Source organism: Pteropus alecto, unplaced genomic scaffold (genome assembly GCF_000325575.1).
Source record: "Pteropus alecto unplaced genomic scaffold, ASM32557v1 scaffold33, whole genome shotgun sequence".
Lineage (NCBI taxonomy): Eukaryota > Metazoa > Chordata > Mammalia > Chiroptera > Pteropodidae > Pteropus > Pteropus alecto.
In genome coordinates, this window is record NW_006435762.1 from 8,295,185 (window position 1) to 8,304,557 (window position 9,373).

The 9,373-nt window shown below is 33.4% G+C and overlaps 1 protein-coding gene across 1 annotated transcript in view; it reads right to left on the bottom strand.

Annotated features, from left to right (window-relative positions):
* Positions 1–8,857, bottom strand: part of TBL1XR1 (transducin beta like 1 X-linked receptor 1) — a 74,393-nt gene extending 65,536 nt beyond the window's left edge. The window contains exon 1 of the mRNA XM_025046077.1: positions 8,777–8,857. The gene's annotated coding sequence lies outside the window, so the exon portion shown is untranslated. The remainder of the gene's footprint in view (positions 1–8,776) is intronic.
* Positions 8,858–9,373: the final 516 nt, after the last annotated feature.

A 9,373-nucleotide genomic window follows, 5' to 3' on the forward strand; every position in this document is an offset into this window, starting at 1 on the left:
GAAACACTTTTGGGCTAGTAAAGACTTTGAGTGATAAAGTGTTTCATAACTGTCCTCGATTAAGTAACCCGAACAAAAAGTAAAAAGAAAAAAAATCACTAGAGTAAGTTAAAGACTTATTTAATTTTAATCTGAAATATGTAATAAAACAAATTAAAAATCTACTGTTTTAAAGGATGCAACTTTTTATCTTTAAAGGATATAAAGATACAGCGAACATTCAATGAAAAAAACTTGTTAAGCATGTTTTATGCAAATTACCTAAGGAATTATAAAATAACTTGGCATCCACAATTCCATTAATTATTCACTTGAATACTTCACCCTGGCAATATGCTACCTAACATGTTATTCAGAGTCACTAATAAAACCTCTTTGGTTGGTAGCCAACAAAGGCAAAAATAAAGCAGTCTTGATGGTACTGAAATTTGATCTTGGCTAGTCTAAAAATGGTTGTGATAGCCACGTATGTCTGAGATAGAAAATGTGAAAGAAAATTTTCCTTTATATTGAATTTTCCATTTTATTTTGAGTATTCTGATTTACGATCCTAATGAGCTGATTAAAATAACCTTAAGCTTAATGGCGAACAACAGAAATCAAGATGGATATGCAAAGCATACTTTAGGGCTCTGTTTTGAGCATCAGCTCTTCTCAGCAATTTTCCCCATCTACCTTATCTCCCACATGACTTTTTCAGAGACTTGAACATTAGCTTATTTACTGATATAAATACTATTACTAATGACTATACTACAAGCAGTATTGTTTTTAAGCCTATAATGTACAATTGTAAAACAGCTCTTGCAAAAATTTAGGACTGAATGACTGTCTTGGGTAAAATATTCCCCTCTACGATGGCATTGGTTCCAAGATCAGCAGTTAAAAAGAGAAATGTGATGCTTAAATACCTAATTGGCATGTCATGTGCCCACGAGATCGTACCTCACTAAATTTCTATCTGTATAATATAAACACATTTGTAATTTTTTCCACCACTTACATAAGTCAGCATACGATTTCCTCAGACCAAAATACCTCATTTAGATATCAATAACAAAAAATTCTTGGAACAATATAAATGGCTAGACTTGGGCACAACATAGCAGAACATTTGCTTTGAGAGAGTTATAATACCTAGAAAAAAAAATGGTAATTCTATTACTGCAATACAATTGGTAAGGTAAAAAGACAAGACCAAAAGTAAGTCCAAACCTGACTATTTTTGGTCACTAGAAAAAAAAAGAAGCTATTGTAACATCAAGTAATTACATCTTTTTTATTTTCTAAAACATATTTAATAACTGCTTTTGTTGGAAGTTCTCATTTTCAGGATCAGGGAAGAAAAAAATGGCAATAAAAATTTGAAATGATCAAATTAGTTAAAAATATCACATCTCAATTATAAGTTATATTTTAATATTAATATTTTAGTTTTTACTCATCCTCACCCACTTACAATTCATTCTGATAGGCTGAATTTTTAAAATGTGTGTATCAGAATAGGTTTCTTAAGAGTAAATTAACTGAGGATAAAAGATAATGTTTTATAAAGGTTATACTTAATATTATGTCAATGTTTTAATAGCACTATATTTGACTCTCAAAATTTATAAAAGAACCACAAAATTCTGTAACAATGATTGTTTACTTTTCAGCCCAACAACTCATTAACATACTGTTACCACAGTCCTCAAGTATAGATTACTTTTGAAAAATAATTCTAATCATCCAATATGGCTAACGATTCTAGCATAAAAATCATGCAGCATCCCTTCTTTGAATAATGAATACAATGCACTAAAAAAAATGTGTCCTAAGCCATATTTCATAAATGACAATTGGTCAATTAAAGAAATGAAAAGAGACTTTACTAATTTCCTCTAATAGTATTTTCAAAACTTGTTCAAAATAAGCAACCCTAGGGATTCCATCTCCCATTAATCATACTCAACTCTGAGCATACTCTAATTATATAGCCATTCTCTCAGAATTTATGTATTATAAATTATCTCAGTGAATCTTTGTTATGTCTTTGAAGTAATCAAATTATTGTGTGACTATGTTCTGTCTTCTCATTTTTCTTATTTATTTTAATTTCTGTATCTTCCTGCATTCTAAACAGGTCAGAGCTCAGTGTACAGGCAGAAAAATGTCACTGATAAACTATTTTCAAATTTAAAGAAATAATACCAATTCTGATGAAAGACACTAACAACATACTAACAGGAAACTAGTTAGAGAAATACTACCTGTAAAATGTTTTATTATGAAAATTTTTGAAACATATGGTAAAACTGAAAGAATTGAGTACAGAAAATAATACAGCCACCACTAAGATTTTAAAATTAATACTTTCTTGTATGTTTTATCAAATCTATTAATTGATCTTAATTCTTGAAGTATTTCAAAAGAAGTTGAAGACCTCTGTATAATTTCCCCATATATACTTCAGCTTGTCTATCATTAACCACAGTAAAGTATTTAAAATGTTTTTCCTTTTAAAGAAAAATTTACACAAGTTACAATGGATACATATTAGGTGTACCATTCAATGAGTTTGACAAATGCACTTACTCAAGTAACCCAATTCCTTAACAGGATACAGAGTATTACTAGCATCACTAGAAAGTTTCAACATGCCCTTTCCCACTTATTCCCTGTCCCCAATACCCAGGCATCCATTTCTAAGCCATGACAACCACTATTTTTCCCAACATAAATTAGTTTTGCTTCCTCCACCCCATCTTTTGAGCAGATAAGATCTGTTTTTAGGACATCATATAAATAGAATCATACTTTATGTCCTGTTCTATGTAAGGCTATGTTCACTCAACATGTTTCAGAGATTAATCCAAGTTGCTGTAGACATCAGTAGTTTGTTCCTTTCTATTACTCAGTAGTATTCTGTTGTACAAATACAGCACAGTTTGTTTATTCTGTTGTTGACAGACATCTAAAATGTTTCCACTTTAGGGGTCAGCTCCATATCTGACAGAGTTTTACAGTGTTTGGAACCCTACCCTTATGGTTCTGGGATTTCCTCCCTCTTTTTCCTGCTGCCTCCATTAGTCCACAGCTGCTGTGGTAGTTCTGAACTCTGTCTCTGGTTCCCCTAGCCAATAAGACTGCAAACAAACCTCGGGAGCCTGCCCTCAGGCAAAAGTCATCAAGGTGGGAAACTTATCCAAAACCATTCCCTTCTTTTAAGAAACCACTCCAGTCCAGTTTTATACTTGTTTTTGTTTGTTCTAGTGTCCTCATAATGTTTTTTTCATATCTCTCTACTATTCTAAAAACACTTGCTAAAGACAGTGGCATACCTATTACTGTGTGTGTTTTCCCCCCAAAAGCTTAAGAAAGTCTTTTTCAATCAAAAGAGCAAAACTAAACCAGGAACAAAGGCCTCTAGAGCTGGAGTATGAAAGCTGGAAAAGGGGATCCTGTACTTCTGTATATGAACTGACAAAGTCCCCAAACCCAGAAATCTCTAGCCAAGATGCTTTAATCTTTACTTATTATTCTATCTCCTGCTGAGGTCCAGTGAAAGCTGCCATGATGCACTTTTGAAAGACATTCAGATTCTTTGTAATTTGTATGACAATTTTTTTAAATGCTAGAATACAAATGATATCCAGTTCAAGTCTTCGCTCTGTTACCATGAGCAAGCATGTGATATGGTATCATTTCTCTAAGCCTCAGTACTTTTTTTTTTTATTTGGTGGGGGGTGGGGGGTGTAAAATGAGGGCCTGGTCAATGGCAAATGACAACTTACTTAGCTTTGTAATATAGTCCCATCGTCTAATTTTAGGAACTCTCTGACTTTCCCCAGTTCTTAGCTTTAGTCAAGTTTTCCTTGTGCTAATTACTTGTTTCCGGTAGATAAGGAGAAGCTATAGGTAGGTAACTGTGACTAGAAAGGTCTAAAACAATACTGTCAACAGATATGCAACACAAGCCATAATACAAACCACGTATGTAATTTTAAACTTTCTAGTAGCCACATGAAAAATTTAAAAAGATGGCAACTGATTTTAATATTTTACCTAACCCAAAATATGTAAATATTATTTCTTGTAATCAGTATTTTAAAATCAAGATTTTAATTATCTTCAAATTCCATCATGCGTTTAATATCTGCAGCACATCTCAATTATGACTATTCCTATTTTAAGTGCTCAATGGCTACATATGACTGAATAATGGCTGCCACACTATTCAGTGCAGGTCTAGATGTGGAGGTAAAGGGCGAGGAGAGAGGGAAGTAATGACAAATAAGGGCCAAGGTATCTCAATGAGTAATCTGACACACACACACACACACACACACACTCTCTCTCTCTCTCTCTCTCTCTCTCATATCCCCCTCTTCTTACCGCTCCCCCTCCCTCTCCCCACCCCTCTCTTTATGTGGTGGTGGTGGTAAAGAGGTCTGCCCTGTTACATGATGGGGATTTATATCAGAAAAAGTTAGTTTTTGAAATAAATTTCCATCTCTACTATGGGTAGCACCATCACCAACAACAAAAAAGGTAAAGGGCTTATGTAATGTTTCAAAATAAATGCATTAACAAGTATTTATTTTTATGAAAGCCACTGTCAAAAACGACTCACAAGTCAATTCGAACAGGTTCCTTGGGTCAAGACAATGTGAGCATCCATATAAGAATAAAAACTACAATGCAATAAACATAACAAATATTTAAATCCACAGGCTCACAATGACATTTTTTCAAAGCCCTCATTGGTCTACTTTTCCAGGATTCTAAGGAACAGCTCAGTACTTTTAAAATTAGTAAATAGAGGAAAGAATTAAGTCTTTAGTATGCCTTTTCTGTGCCAACTGTGCCACAGCATAACCAAATATCTGATGAGGGAAGCTTCTCCTTGTAGAAATATTACAGATAATAAATAAAAATTTGATACAGTTAGAATATCAACATCCTGCACACTCATGGAAATAACGGACCTAGGCAACAATCAGCAGTAGTCACTCAGTATCACAAGCAGAGATAACCAAATATTACACACTTCTTTATGGACTGACTTAGCACTAATACTCTGCCACCCTAGCCCCGCAAAGGAGAGCAAAATGAACCCTGAATTACATTAAGCCTTTAGATCTCAAAATTGATTTACCAAAAAATACAAGAATGATATTTTACTACGGGGATGCAATTAACAAAATACAGAATGAGAAAACCTTATAGACAAATAAAACAGAAAAAACAATAAGATGTAAAAGCAGATGCTGTATGTACCAAACAAATGTAAAGTATGGATTTTGTTGTGATCCTGTAAAAACACTATGAGCAGATGAGGAAAACAAACAAAATGGATATATGGTGATATTAAGAAATTATCATCATCTCATCACCTCACACCTATTAAGATGGCCACTACCCTAAAAAACAAAACAATCCGCAGAAAATAACAAGTATCGGCAAGCCTGTAGAGAAAGTAGAACCCTTGTGCACTATTGTTGTGAATATAAAATGATGCAGCCACTTTGGAAAACAGTGTCGAGGTGCCTAAAAAACAATTAAAACTAGAATTACGACCCAGCAATCTCACTTCTGGATATACATCCAAAAGAACTGAGAGCAGGATCTCAAATGTATATTTGCGTACTATGTTCATCGCAGCATTATTCACTATAGTCAAAGGTGGAAGCAACTCAAGTATCCATCAACAATGAATACAGACAATATGGTATAAGTATACAATGGAATATTATTCAGCCTTTAAAAACAGGGAAATCCAGTCACAAGCTTTAACATGTATGAGCTCAGAGAACATTTTGCTAAATAAATCAGTCACAAAAGACAAATACTGTATGATTCCACTTATATAAGGTTCTTTAGAGTAGTCAAACTCAGGGAAACAAAAAGTAAAATAGCTTTTGCTAATGGCTAGGGAGAGGGAGAAATGGGAGGTTTTGTTCAACGGGTATACAGTTTCAGTTTTCCAAAATGAAAAAGTTCTAGAGATCTGTAGTACAATAATGTAAATATAGTTAATACTACATGTAAGTGTACAAACCGTACACTTAAAATTGTTAAGATGGTAAATTTTATATTGTTTACTATAATTTTAACAGTAATATTAAGATTGCTTTTCAAATAAAAGATGAAATTATTGTCAATTCTTAAAGTGTGCTGATGATATTGTGGTATGTTTTAAAATAGTTCATACCTTCCATAGATGCATACTAAAATATTTGTGAATGAAATCATTTAATATAAGTATTGGCTCTAAAATAATCAAGTGTGGGGGTGTGGGATACATGGGAACAAGGTGGTTACATGAAACGAAACTGGTGACTACTGCAGCTGGGTGACAGATCATTGCGCTATTTTCTCTACTTTAGTGTATGCTCGAAATTTTTCACAGTAAAATGTTAAGATAATAATATACACCTGTTAGCCAATGGGTTCTATTAATGCAATGAGATAATTACAGAAAGGAGCTATGAAACATTTATATAGGAAAGTAGCTGTAAATCATTATGATTTAAGGTGCAATTAGAGTTCAAATAACCTGTACCTAGTCAAGTGAAGAATGAGGCAAATAAGAATATTATGAATCCCTCACAGTTATTATATCAAGAACAAAAGTTAAGGGCAAGGTGTGGGGGTGGCAGAAGTAAATGTTCCCACAAAGCATTCCTTTATGGCATTTCCAGGTGAGAAAAAAAATGTGAGATACTACATAGCAAGGGTATAACCCTGGACACTAATGTATTTCTCAGGTCCATAGGAAAACTACCATTTTGAACCAATATCTATAAATTTATAAGTTATTCATGCAAATGTGTAGAAATAGCTTCAATGTCCTCGGCTAGACTATAAGCAAGTTTGTTGTAATCTTATCCTTCATCTCTAACACACACATATATAGAACTAACACTAACATAAGCAAACATAAATTTCTGTGATCATGACTTAAAAATGACCTCAGGGATTTTCAACAAGGTAGGCAAATGTGTTTGAGATGCTCTGATTTAAAATACAGTCTACGAGCTGTTCCAAAAACAAAACAATAATCTGTGTGAGTGGCACATAAAAATTTCACTTGATAGGCACTTAGAAGAGACAGCTAGTTGCACAGCACCTACATCACCGATGGCCAAAGCCTGTGCAACTAATTCTCAGGGGAGACGTGTCACAAATAGCTAAGACTCCTACAATCTAGAAAACTAACAGGTTTCGAATGTGAACTTCAAACAAAAAGCCAAGGGCAGAGACTTCACAATGCCGAAGATGATTTACCATGGAGCTGCTTCTTACATGAGACATTGTGCAGTGTTCCAGAGGCAACAGCAGATTTGATGATGGTTTGTGAGTCACCCAAGCACCTCAAAGAACCCAGTGTTTCAGAAATTAATTAAGAATCATGCAATCCTTCGAGTTAGGTAAAGACAAAAACATTATTTTCCCCAACAGACTCCATTACTGGAGAGAGGTAGGAGTGAAAGAGGGAGAAAGCAAGGGAGGAGGGGGAAGAGGAGGAAAAGGAGAAAGGAGAGGGGGAGAAAGGAGAGGGGGAAAGACAGGTGGGAGGGAGAGGTCATTTTCCTCCCCAGTAAGAATTCAAAAGATAGTTTAGACAAAGATAATCCTTCTCTTATCAACATACTGACAAATCCATCTTTAAAATGAATCATTTCCTAGGAATATTTTCACAGGTAACTTATCTCACTCATTTATTCTAGTTCTAGTTAATTTTTAGTTTTTATTTCAGACTGATACATCTACCATTTCCCAACAAATTCCATAAATTTTAATCAGTTTCTTTAAGCTCCCTGACTTAATGTTTAAATCAAAACTTTGATTAAGTAAAAATAACTTAAAAGTCTTGATGATGCACTATAAAATATATTTTGAAAGAGAAAATATTAAGTAATTCTAAAAAAAAAAGTAAAAATTAATTCTCCTGCTATTTACTGATCCCCAAAGTACACAGCAATACCAGTTAGGTAAGGAATTACATTTTTTAAGGGAGAATCATTACGAATTCTAATTTACAGTGATGCGGTATCACTTAGCCTATAGCTAGAATAAACTTTAAAAAAGTAGTCCAATTCTATCATTTAATTTTACAAGAGTACTTGCCAAAAGTCATCCAGAACACATGCAGGAATGAGGGCAAACCCCGACTCCTACAGGATCCAGTGGCCTTTCTGCTGTATAATACAGCTGACAAATTTCTGTTCCACAGGAAAAAAGGCTTCTAAATGATCTCTTTAAATAGATAAAAATGGTTCTCCTGAAATTTTTTCACTAAAAATTTCAGTCATTTAACTCCCTATTAACTATAAATATCAGGACAAACGTAATATGCAAAAACAGACTATTATAGTGAGATGGACAAAAATGTAAGAGCTATCCATTACGGCCACTGTAACTTAGTTTAACAAGAAAATTCTATTCACAAAATATCGTCCACTTGTTAAAATACAGGATCATTACTACATAATACTACTTTTCATCCTGATAACCGTAACCAAGAGGTTATAAAATCTGAAGATAATAAAAATCTTCAAAATAAGGATTTGCCTTTTTACTTTTTTATACAAAATAAAAACTTACTTGAAGTACCTTAAATTACATGTTTTTTTTTTTAAAAAAAAAACATTTCTTCACTTTGGGAACACATATGTATTTTGTCAGATTGTTAGAAACTTTTAAAATACTTAATAGATTCTTAAAAGTAAGAGAATAAAAAAAAGAGCAATTAAAATACTGGAATGTTTGGAGTGGGAGGAAATCTTACCATTGGCAGTGCATTGATGTGGGGATGTACAACTGAATATCCGGTACCACCAATCACAAATTGCTGTTGCTGATGCTGAGAAAAAGGAAAGTAAAATATTCAGTGTGCCCTAAGACAAATTCAGTTTAAAAGATTTCTCACACCAAATTCTACATGGATGGAAAACTCTTCATTCCTGTCTTTAAGGTCTTCACCAGTAAATATCTTTCTCCCCGCAATCAACTGTTATCATAAACAGAAACTTTTGAGTGCATAACACATGACAGACACTGAGTCTTTATTACATTCCTAAAAGGTTGACACAATGAACAAAATGATACTCGAGAGGTGAATTTGCACAAATTGACCCACATTCAATCGACTCATGCAAATATTACTGTAATAGGACCCAATATAGTATGTTAATAATCTATGATCATGAACCATGAAGAACAGTTTTACACTTATATTCTATATATCGTTTAATAAAGAGAAATACATGATAGTTTTTGAAATCATTTCAATCAAAACTTACTTAACTTTTATGCCTTCAGAGTTTATATTTTTCAGATTTTACCCAGTCTTCTCAATTGCCAATTCACAGCACATTATTTTCCA